Here is an 11,238-nt window from a genome sequence, read left to right on the forward strand (position 1 = left end):
CTGCAGAGTAGCAAGCATTCCATTGTGTAGATGTGCCACATCTTCTTATCCATTCTTCAACTGAGGATCATCTAGGTTGTTTCCAGTTTCTTGCAATTAAAAATAATTCTGCTATCAACATAGTTGAGCAGATGTCTTTGTTGCCGGGATATGGATCATTTGGGTGTATGTCTAAGGGGGGATTGCTGGGTCTCATGGTAGACTAATTCTCATTTTCCTGAGGAAACACCATACTTATCTCCAAAATGGCTGTACGAGTTTGCACTCCCACCAGCAGTGGAGGAATGTTCCCTTTCTCCTCATCTTCTTTGTTATAAGTTGTCATTTGGTGTTTTTAATTTTAGCCATCCTGGCAGGAGTAAGATGGTATCTCAAAGTTGTTTTCATTTGCATTTCCCTGATAGCTGAAGATGTTGAACATTTTCTTAAGTGTTTTTCAGCTTTTTTGGTTTCCTCTATTGAGAATTATTTCTTCTGTTCTGTACCCCATTTTTATTTTTGATTTTATATATTTTTTTCAATCAACGATTCTATTCTTTTTTTTTTTTCATTTTATATAACCAAGTCCATTTAAATAATAACAAACATTTATAGACAATATTTCGGGATTTGGGTGTCGTTCTTTCCAAACTACTTCCTGCTGGTAAGAGGCACTGTCATGGGGGATTCAATGAAGATGAAGAAATCCTGCCTGTAGTCTGTAAGGCTGCTTTGTCCATCTGTTTTGAATGTAGGATCACCTGGTATTCTCTATCAGGTGGTCTGGCTTGATCAAACTACATTAGTCTGGAAGAAATGCACATCTTTTCATTCTCTGTGGAAACAATAATAGAAATCCTTTTCCCCAGTAACATGTCCTTGAACTTAATTTTGGAGTCAAAGCATTTTTTAATTTAATTTATTATTTTACATGTCGATCCCAGTTCCCTCTCCCTCCCTGCCTCTCTTTCTTCCTTCCCCCTCCCTCCTTCCCTCCCTTTTACTCTCTCTGCCCTCTCACATGCACTCTAACCACCCTCCCGTCCCATCCCCCCACCCCAATTCCATATGTAGGGGAATGCCATCCAGTTGGGGTCATGTAGATCTGACAGGTCATGTGAAGGAGGGACTAGGGCTTCTCTCCTGTCTCTAGATTAAGGCAGTTATCCCTCCATGGGGAATGTGTTCGCAAAGTCCTTTTGTGTACCAGGGATACATCCTGTCTCCACTGTCTGATGTTCCTTAGACTGCTCAGTCCTTCTGGCTGAGACCCATATTCAGAGGGGCCTGATTCAGTCCCATGCTGGCTTCCCAGCTATCAGTCTGGTGGCCTGTTAGCTGCTCCTTGTTCAGGTAAGCTGTCTCTATGTGTTTCTGCCACCTGGTCTTGTCCTCTCGACATGCATCTGGGTTCTACTTCGACTTAGTGTTTATGTATGGGTCTTTGCTCCTGTTTCCAACAGGCATTAATTGAGGGCTCCATGGATAAGTTAGTGGTTGATCTCACTCTCTGGGAATGGCATTTATGGTAGCCTTTCCACGGAAGCTCAAATTGTTAGTTGGGAGATGTCTTGTAGTTCTCTAGACCTTTCTTTGTGTTCGATTTTATCTCCAAACCAATATTGGCTCCCTCTTTTATGTTCTCTCTCTCTCTTTGTGTCTCTCTTTCCTGTCTGCTATTCCTAACCAGTCTCAATCTTCCTGGTCACACATGTTTTCCTTTCCTCCCCCTCATTTTCTCCTACTACTCTCTCCATTTGCTGCCCCCCAACACTTCCCCTGAGGTCTGGGGGACTTGTCCATTCCTGGTTCTGTGATTGACTTTATATGAATCTCATAGAATACACCTTGTATCCTAGTTTCTCTGCTGGTCTGTACCCCATTTTTTTAATATGGTTGTTTGGTGTTTTGTTGATTAGTTTTTTGAGTTGTTTGTATATTTTGGAGATCAGCCCATTGTCTGATGTAGTATTGGTGAAAATTGATGGGAGATGCCATTCTGTAAATGTTGGGCAATAGGAAAGGAAGATAGGAGGGACTAAGAGACAAGGAGGAAAGAGGAAGTTGGAAGGAGGAGTCAGCATGGAGAGTCTGGAGAAAGCCGAATGCCGGTATGCTTCTCAGTAAGAAGACCACATGAACGTACATAGATCAGCAGAAATGGGTTAATACTTAAGACAGAGCTAGAAGATAAGCAACTAGTACCAGGCCAATAGCATTATGTCAAATATAGAGTCTGTGTGTGTTAATTGGGGATGGCGTGATGGCAGGACCAGACCCGTGGCAGGCAGAAAAACCTTACTCCTTACATAAAATCTTTTCCCAGTCTGTTGGCTGCCATTTTGTCTTTCCACTGTGTCCTTGCCTTACAGAACCTTCTAAGTTTGAAGAGGTCCCATTTATTAATTGTTTCTCTCAGAGTCTGTGCCCCTGGAGTTATGTTCAGGAAGTAGTCTCCTATACCAATTTGTTCAAGGGTACCTCCTACATTCTCTTCTAAGTGGTTCAGTGAGGTTGGATTGATGTTGAGGTCTTTGACCCATTTTGACCATAGTTTTGTGTATGACTACAGACTTGGGTCTATCTGCAGTCTTCTAAACACCATCATCCAAATGTGCCAGCACCATTTGTTGAAGATGATTTCCTCATCCCATTGTATTGTTTTATATGTTTTGTAGAAAATCAGGTGTTCATACCTATGTGGGTTTGTATCAGGTTTTTGAAATCCATTCCATGTTCTACCTGTTTTTTTTTTGTTGTTGTTGTTGTTTGTTTGTTTTTTTTGTTTGTTTGTTTGTTTTGTTTTGTTTTTGTGGCAATTCCAGGCTGTTTTCAGGAGTATAGCTCTGTAGTAGAGCTTAAAGTTAGGGATGGTGATGCCTTTGAAGTTCTTTTATTGTTCAGGGCTGTTTTGGCTATGCTGGGTCTTTTGTTTTTCAATAAAAAGTTGATTATTATCCTTTCAAGCTCAGTCATGAATTGTTGTGGGTTTTTAATGGAGATTGCATTGAATCTCTAGATTGCTTTTGGCAAGATTGTCATTTGTACTATATTTATCCTACCTATTCAAGAGCATGGGAGATCTTTCCATATTCTGGTATCTCCTTTAATTTCTTTCTTTAGAGCCACAAATTTTTATTATATAGGTCTTTCTTTTGTTTGGGAAGTGTTGCTCCAAGATACTTTATGTTCTTTCTGGCTGTTGTAAAGTATTATGTTTCTCTGATTTCTTTCTCAATCTCATTGTTGTCTGAAAAAAGTAGGGCTACTGATTATTTTGAGTTTATCTTGTACCCTGCTAGTTTGCTGAAGGTGTTTATCAGCTATTGGAGTTCCTTGGTAGAGTTTATTGGGTTGCTTATTAAGCTATCATATCATCTTCAAATAGTAATAGTTTGACTTCTTCCTTCCCAATATGGATCCCTTTTATCTCCTTTTCTTGTCTTATAGCTTTAGCTAGAACTTCACGTACAATATTGAAGAGATATTGAGAAAGAGTGCAGCCTTGTCTTGTTCGTGATTTTAGAGGAATCACCTTAAGCTTCTCTCCTTTCAGTTTGATGTTGGCAGTTGGTTTGCTCTGGGTTCTTTTGTATTTCGGGCATAAATTTTCAAAATTGAGACTTTGTGTTGAAGGATTTCTCCTGCAATGAATACTGAATGAGCATCCTCATCTCTTTTGATTAATTTTGGTTTGAAGTCTAACTTGTTAGATATTAGGATAGCCATGCCTGCTTGCTTCTTGTGTACATTTGATTGGAAGATATTCCCCAACCTTTTACCCTGAAGTAATGTCTATCTTTGAAACTTAGATGTGTTTCATGTATGTAGCAGAAGACTGCATTCTTCCTTCGTATCCATTCTGTTAGCCTGTGTCTTTTTATAGGTGAGTTAAGACCATTAATATTTGGGGTGAGTAAGAGCCATTGATTTTTGATGCTTGTTTGTTTTAGATTTGATGTTGGCAGTGGTATTGTGAATATATTTGACCTATATCACCCTTGTTTCTTGTATAGGGAGATTATCTGTTGCCAACATTTTGTGTGCATAGTTAACTTCTGTGGTTGAGAGTTTTCCTTCCAAATCTTTCTGTAGTGCTGGATTTGTAGGTAAGTATTGGAAAAAATCTGTCTTTGTCATTAAATATCTTGTTTTCTCCATCTATAATGATTGAGTGTTTTGCTGGGTATAATTGCCTGGGCTAGCTTCTGTGGACTCTTAGTATTTGTAGAACATCTATCCAGGACCTTTTGGCCTTGAGGGATTCCATGGAAAAGTCAGTTGTAATTTTGATCGGATTGCCTTTATATGTTACCTGTCCTTTCTCCTTTGTTGCACTTAGTATTCGTTATTCGGTGTTTTAGGTGTTTTCCTTATTATATTTCTAGGCTTGTTTTTTTTTTTTTTTTTTTTTTTTTTTTACTTTGATCCAGCCTAATTGATGTTCAGTATACTTCTTGTACTTTCATGTGCATGTCCTTCTTCATGTTGGGAAAGTTGTCCTTGATGATTTTGTTTAGTATGTTTTTGACACCTTTGAGCTGGTCTTCCTCACCTTCCTCGCTGCCTATTATACTTAGGTTTGGCCTTTTCATGTCCCAGATTTCTTGGATGTTTTGCGTTAAGGATTTGTTGAATTTATGATTTTCTTTGGTAAATGAATCTATTTCCTCTAGTTTATCTTCCATGCCTGAGATTCTCTCTTTCATCTCTTTTTTTCTGTTGGTCATTTTGTGTCTGTAGTTCACAATTTTTGCGCAGTTTTTCTATTTCCAGCATTCCTCTGGTTTTTGTTGTCTTTACTTTCTCTATTTCAATCTTTCAGCATTAAAGGTCCTGGGTGGTTGGAGGAAATCTGGGATGAGCCCACAAACTTTGTACCTCCCGGGTTTCCTCAAGTCCAATGAAGTTATTCCCAAATGTGAAAGCAAAAGGTTTTAATTGGGAAGAACAAAACAGTCTGGGAGTTCACTCTATTGGAAGGCTAAGTTACCTAGCAACAAAAGTGAAATGGAGGCTTGACATCCCTAGTCTCAGCTCATAGGGTTTTCAAGGTTACAGCATTTCATAGAGTACAAAGTTTGATTGCAAGGGCATCAAGATTGATTAGCACAACTGCAAGGTTTTCTTTTTCTTTTTTTTTCCCTGTATCTCATGAAAATAACATGTGGGGTCTGTACTCTGAAATCAGGAAGTTATCCACTAGAAGTGATTCTTGTTCTTTGTAGTTTTTCCTTCTTGCCATTAACCCTAATTTTTAATTTTTCCATCACATCACATAAAGTAAAATATAAATTGTTAAATGTCTCCAAGAACTGTAGCCTTTCCAAGGATGCACAAAAAGCTCATTGAAGTTGACTAAAAAGATGTTTTTTTTCACAGGGCTCCCTGCTCCCAATACTCTGAAGAGATTCAACCCGCAAAGTTTTAGTCAGAGTCATATCATTGATTCCAGGGAGATTCACGTATCTCATGAAAACCCACAGTTGTTTCTGTTACATGGGTGTGGAACCCTGGGGGAAAATGGTTAAGGCCCCATGAGGGTTTCCTGTGATGACTCCTGGATCGTTTTGTGAAGTCACTGAGAAGGACAGAGGTGAGTTTGTTCTGCAGTTAACATGGTGTGCAAAGCAAGAATTGCTTATTCTACCTCAGTTTCTGTGTTACCTTTCCTCATTCCACTTCAATCTCTTCAGAAACCCCTGAGTCCATTGAGGGCTAATCTATAGGTCAATGACTCAAAAAATTCCATCTCGAGGGAGACTTTCAGACTTGGAGAAATGAAAGACAAATTTCCTGAATGTTTCCTGGTTAGTGGTGGTGGTGCAATGCTGTGGGCTGGAGATAGACTGTGAGAGTGCTGGAGGTAGCTCAAATCGGTTGCCTTGTGATGCTTAGGAGGTGGTGAGGTTTGTGGTTTGGGTGCAGGCCCTGGTTGGCAAAGGGGCAGGTTAGATGTAATGTTTATTCTTTTGATGTTTCATTGTATCATCATCTAGGAAACTGGGGAGCAGGACTGCTTCCTCGGAAGGGGTCATGGATGTCACCTTCCCCTTGGTGGCCCCTGATGCATATCATGTAGTACAGCTTCCACCTTAACTCAGAGGGAGGGGTAACTTTGGCTGTAGTATCAAGGGTCCCACTGGCTTTCCACTTTATCTTCTAAATATCAGACCCATGGGAATGTTGTCCCTGAAATATCAACTCCTCATAAGTGCACACAGTTGTCTACTCTTTGACTTGTGTCCATACTAATCTGACCTTCTGCCAGGTGTTATGCCAGTGCTTGGAATAAGACCCTATTGATGTGGCTTGTCCTCACAACTGTTTCATCTGCCCATCTCCTGTGCCCTGAGCTCAGTGACACCACCATCTCACTGCCCTACCAGCACTGGGTCAGCCTGAGAGGCTTCTACTTGGCTGGCTGACTTGACATGGCTGCATTGTTTTGGTTAGGAGCAAGATTGCAGCAGACCTAAAGCAGGCCTAACAGTTGGAGTGGTCAAATTGGTGGCCAGGTTCAAGTAGATAGCTGTTGGACAATAGGAAAGCAAGATAGGCGGGACTAGGAGACAAGTAGAAAAGAGAAAGTAGTAAGGAGGGGTCAACATGGAGAGGCTGGGGAGATATGATGCCTGCCCCACTCCCCGGTAAGGTGAAACTACGTGTAAACACTTAGGTTAACAGAAATGGGTTAATACTTAAGACAGAGCTAGCCAATAAGAGACAAGTAATTGGCCAATAGTATTATATCAAATACAGAGTCTCTGTGTGTTAATTGGGGCTGGCACAGTGGCAGGACAAGACCAGCAGGAGGAGGAAAAACCTTACTCCTTACAGATAGCTGCTGGATTTCTGAAGGTTTTGGGGTGGCTGTCAGACAAGCCTGGGTGAACACTTAGCCACTAGCACCCAAGGCCATGATTTGGGTTCTGAAGCTTCTCCATTATGATTCAGATTGGTGTGAGATTTCTGAGGATTTAACATTGAGCCCCTCTGTGCTCTCACAAGGAGCAAAATCTTGACTTTCTCAGGGCTGGCAGGTACCCAAATCTGACTGTCTAGGGACTATGAAGTAGAGGACCCTTTGAGGTCTGTGACCCCATTCACCTCACCACACTGCACCTTCCCAAACACCTGGAATCCATCCAATGCTGCAGGCCTAGAGACCCAACTCTGGCAAGTCTTGGCCTTAAAGCTTGTTTGGTTCCCATCTTTGGAGCTTGGTGCCAATGGATATATTTTCTTTGGAAAGGTCAGAGGAAGAACACCTATGACGTATTGAAACTGGTATTCTCTGTGCACTACTACCAATAAGCCAAATGCTTTTGTGAATCAGGTCAACACTTCCCCATGGTTGTCTGTACATTTGTTGGCTGACTAGAGAAAGGCTTTCTGTAATGGCCCCAAAGGGATGAACCTATTCGAACGCCCTGGTCTTCCACTAATTCTGAAGGACTTGTGAGAAATTCCTGTAAAAAAGGTTCCTAAACCTCTACTCCTTTACCCAATTCTAAATTCTGCAATAACTCCTCTCTAATGAACTTGTACTGAGGAAGTCCCCTTAATTCCAAGAGTTCTGAAATTCTATTAGCCAAATAGGTCTCTGATATACCACAATGCCCATGGAGATATGCCTTTCTGCACATTAGGAATACACACAACATATCAAGGATGCAAGTGTTACCATTGCCCAAAAGTTTTAACCTTCTCCTTTGGACTACTCTATATCCCCAATCTCTGTCCAAGCTTCCCTAATGTTTCCTTCTCATCAAGGAGATGTCATACTTTCTGTTCTGGCTGCTGTGATAAAAGGATACCAAAACTCAACATTTCTGTACAAGATATAATTTTCTGCTCTAATTTGGACCAGCAACACCTAGTATTACCAACTATCTGGAAACAAATCTACTGCTCTCAATCATGTTTTCAAATACATAGCATTCATTTCATTTGGAACCTACTGATAAGCATTGAGCCTACTTCCTGGAATCCAGTTGTAGAGAGGGAGGAGTGATGAGCAAACAGATCAAGACCATCCGACGAAAGCCATAGAAATTTCTGATGTGAACAAGGGGAAGTGCATGGAAACCAGATTGACTACTTAGAAACCAGCAAAGGACAGAAATGGTCTTCCTGCATATAGGAGGCCTCAGCAGCCTATAGGGCCTCTGGTAAAGGAACACCATTTATACCTACTGCATGAATAGATAATGGAAGCCCATTCCTCATACAGGAAAATTTTCTTTGCCTCTACCCATGGTGGAGGCCATATGACCTGCAAGAAATGATGTGAAAGTCCTGGAAGAGTGCCCCACAGAAAGCCTTGCCCTTTCTATGGAGAAAAGGAGGAATGATATAGGTGTCACTGGGCAACATGGACAAATGGTAGGTATAAAGAACTCAGATTGATATGTAAAATAAGATTGTATTGTTTCTTATTTTAATAAAAATATGAAAAAATAAAGAAAACAATGTGGACAACAGCTATAAGTCATCTGAATGACATTATTACTGGTGATAATGGTGATGACACAAAGAAGTTAGACATGCATGGAGATTAGTTGTCAAGAAGAAAAGGTTTCATGGATTATGTTTGTTACAGTGGGAGATGAGGATGTCTTCACATCAGAAAATAAGATACTTTTGTGGAATATTGAAAAAAACCTCACCAATAATAATATTTCTTCTATAGTTAAATTAATTAAGAATGCAGAGAATTATTTTATGGTATTAAAATAATTTCCCAACCAAAATTAGAAAATTACTGGTAATCTATGGAAAACTATCTGCTCTGTGATGGGAAATGTTATTCTGTATATGTTTCTCATACTGATTAATGAATAAAGCACTGTTGGCCAATAGGAGAGGAGATAGGAGGGACTAAGAGACAAGGAGGAAAGAGAAAGTAGAAAGGAAGAGCCAAGATGGAGAGTCTGGAGAAAGCAGTTTGCTGGCCGGCTCCCCGGTAAGAGAAATACATAGATCAGCAGAAATGGGTTAATAATTAAGACAGAGCTAGCCGATAAGAAACTAGCACCTGACCATCAGTATAATATCAAATACAAAGTCTCCCTGTGTTATTTGTGGCTGGCGCTGCGGCGGCGGGAGAAGACCGGGCAGTGGGTGGAAAAACCATACTCTTACAGCTGTGGTTACTTGTGACAAGGAATCTCTGTGAGAGTGACTTTTGTGACCAGAGTTGTCATTTTTCTTTGCATTGTGCATTGGGGGAAAATTTAAAGTGTGTGGTTTTTTTATATTTCTCTTTGTGTATCTATTGTCAAAAAATTAATTACTCACCTACATACTACACATAGTTAGTCATTGGCCATGGGGTGCTGTTCACTTTGGGAAAACAAGATGAAGAAACTTTATATTCTTTGTGTGTTTTGGACATCAGCCCTCTGTCAGATGTAGGGTTGGTGAAGATCTTTTCCCAGTCTGTAGGCTACCTTTTTATTTTTGTCAACTATGGCCATTGCCTTACAGAAGCTTCTTAGTACCAGCAGGTCCCATTTATAAATTGTCAATCTCGGTGTCTGTGCTACTGGTGCTATGTTCAGGAAGCAGTCTCCTGTACCATTTCCTTCAAGAATACCTACCATGTACTCTTCTAAGAGGTTCACTGTAGCTGGACTTATGTTGAGGTCTTTGATCCATTGGGACTTAAGTTTTATGCATGGGGATAGACATGAGTATGTAGCCTTTTACATACTACCACCCTGTTGTGCCAGCACCATTTGTTGAAGGTGTTTTCCTCCTCCCAGTGTACACTGTTAGCTGTTTAATAAAAAATCAGGTGTTCATATGTGAGGGGTTTAATATCAGTATTTCAATTCCATTCCATTGGACTGTCTACTTTTATGTCAATACCAAACTGTTTTCAGGACTATAGCTCTATAGTAGAATTTGAAGTCAGGAATGGTGATGCCTGCTAAAGTTCCTTTATTTTATAGGGTTGTTTTGGCTATTCTGGGTCTTTTTTATTTTCATATAAAGTTGAGTATTATCTTTTATAGTCAGTGAAGATGTGAGCTGGGATTTTGATGTCAATTGCTTTGAATGTCTGGATTGCTTTTGGCAAGATTGCTATTTTTAGTATGTTTATCCTACCTATCCAAGAGCATGGGAGATCTTTATATTTTCTGGTGTTTTCTTTAAATTCTTTCTTTAAAGACACAAAATTCTTACTATAGAGATATTTCACTTGTTTAGTTAGAATTACCCCACGATATTTTATGTTGTTTGTGGCTATTGTAAAGGGTAATGTTTCTTTGATTTTTTTCTCAGTATTTTTAATGTCTGTATATAGTAGAGCTATGGATTTTTTTAGTTACTCTTGTATCCTGCTAATTGGCTTAAGGTGTTTATCAGCCATAGGACTTCTCTGGTATAGTTTTTCAAGACACTTTTGAAAACTATCATATCATTTGAAAATAGTGAAAGATTGACTAATTTTTCCAATTTGTATCTCCTTGAAATCCTTTTGTTGTTTTATTGCTCTAGCTACAACTGCAAGTACAATATGGAAGAGATGTGGAGAGAATTGGCAAACTTGTCTTGTTCTCAATTTTAGAATAATACAAAGAATTGAGGAAATTAATCACATAAACACCACATAACTCTATTTAAAAAAAAAGTGGGGTACACAACTGAATAGAGACTTCTCAATAGAGGAATCCAAATTGGCTGAAAGACATTTAAGAGAGTGCTCATCATCCTCAGCCATTAGGGTAATGAAAATCAAAACAACTTTGAGATACCATCTTATTCTTGTCAGAAGGGCTAAAATTAGAAACACCAATGACAGCTTATCTTGCAGAGGATGTGGAGAGAAATGGACACTCCTCCACATATGGTGGGAGTGCAAATATGTACAGCTATTTTGGAGATCAGTATGGTGTTTCTTCAGGAATATGGGTATCTCCAAATTGGCTGTACATATTTGCACTCCCACTAGCTATGGAGGGGTGTTCCCCTTTATCCACATCCTCTCCAGCATAAGCTGTCATTCATGTTTAAGATTTTAGTCATCTCGCATAAGTAACATGGTATCGAAGAGTTGTTTTGGTTTGCATTTCCCTGATGACAAAGCGTGTTGAGCACATTCTTATGTGTCTTTCCACCATTTGTGATTCCTCTATTGAGAATTCTCTATTCAGTTCTGGACCATAGTTTTAATAGGGATATTTGGCGTTTTAGTGACTAATTTCCCAAGATCTTTGATTTTGGAGATCAGCCCTCTGTCATATGTGG

Source organism: Phodopus roborovskii, unplaced genomic scaffold (genome assembly GCF_943737965.1).
Source record: "Phodopus roborovskii unplaced genomic scaffold, PHOROB, whole genome shotgun sequence".
Classification (NCBI taxonomy): domain Eukaryota; kingdom Metazoa; phylum Chordata; class Mammalia; order Rodentia; family Cricetidae; genus Phodopus; species Phodopus roborovskii.